Here is a 1538-nt window from a genome sequence, read left to right as displayed (position 1 = left end):
TCAAAATGTCTAAAGGAACTAGGCACACAAAACAACTTGCAAGAATGATATGCTCTTTTCTGCCAATAATGTTATCATTTAAATTTTATCTTTGTACTTTATGGTTACTATAAATTTTATCTTTGTGCTTTACAGTTACTATAACAGTGAAAGATTTATAGTCAACAGGATTATTTCAATTTCAATGACTAGTGAAATTAGCAGTTTTGCTAATTTAAGGCCATGGCAATTACAGTTACTATCAACAACAGTACTATCTATGATGTCACTAAAGCTCTGTAATAACTAAAATGGCAACATGCCAGGAAATAAAAAAAAAACAAAATGTTATAAAAAGTGAGTTTTGAGTTTCCACTGACATAAGATCCAGCTTTAGTCACAGTTATTGGTGGAAGGGATGACATGAAAAGTAGAGAACTCTGGCCTAGTCTGACTGGAGTCAGACATTTTCTTAAATCATTTTTCTGCCTTTGACATATCAAAGAACCAGAAATGGGACTTGCATTCACACTGCAGTCTGGTACAACCCCACAGATAGCATGCATACAGATGTCACTAGTCGTTAGCAAATCTTTTTGTTCCTGTGATCTACAGGAGCCTTGATCTTCGCTTCTGGGTTGAGGCAGCAGATGCATGAAGCTGAGAGGCAGGTGTCTTGATTCTGTGGTAGAACTGCAACTACCACCACAGAATGTTTTATACCTTTCACATCAAGGCAAGCTCTAACTAAGCCGACTGAATTTGGCCTTTTAAAAAGTAGTGTGAAAACAAATAACTTTTATGCCTTTCTTTAAGATCCTGACCTTTACATCTGCCTCCTAGAGGTCTAAGATGGAATGAGACTCCTAGGCAAGGGAGCCACAAGTATTTCTCACATCAGATGGCCCTTGCTCAAGTCCACCCAGAAAGAATTTGTTTTGAAACCCAAGCTCCTTCCTCATTGTGTAAATTCTACTGGTGACAGGCAGGCTGGGAAAAGTGGTAAATACATTCCTTTGATGGCACAAAGCAGAGATTCCTGAGACCACTTACCTCTAGCAAACATTCCCTGACCCTCCCAGGCCAGAGAACTCTTCAGAATGTCCTAGTGAGCACTGCTCTCATTTGGCCTTTAGGCTTAAATAAGCAACTAATGATACAAGGAACTGTATGTTATATTCTGTTTGCTCAACTAGACTACAAATTCATTTAATTAAAAGCCAAGTCCATATTTCTTTGTATGTCTTAGTTCATAATACAATTCCTTAAATAAATTAGGGACTCAATAAACTCTTGTTGACTGATTGATTGACAGAGATGATTTCCTAGTCATTTTCATACTTTCAGGACAAAGATGGCTTTTACTGATTACAAGAACACTTGAAATTAATTAATTAATTAATTAAAAAATAAGTTGACTGCTACATTAGGACATTACAAGTTAATAATGCTTAGGATGAGTTACTTAGAGACCATTAGCAGAAAGGCTGGGTAATAAAAAGGAAGGAACACTGCTCTGGAAGCCAAAAAAAAAATGAATTTAAATCCTTCTTCAAAAA

Source organism: Pteropus alecto, unplaced genomic scaffold, assembly GCF_000325575.1.
Source record: "Pteropus alecto unplaced genomic scaffold, ASM32557v1 scaffold270, whole genome shotgun sequence".
Lineage (NCBI taxonomy): Eukaryota > Metazoa > Chordata > Mammalia > Chiroptera > Pteropodidae > Pteropus > Pteropus alecto.
This window is presented reverse-complemented; position numbering follows the sequence as displayed.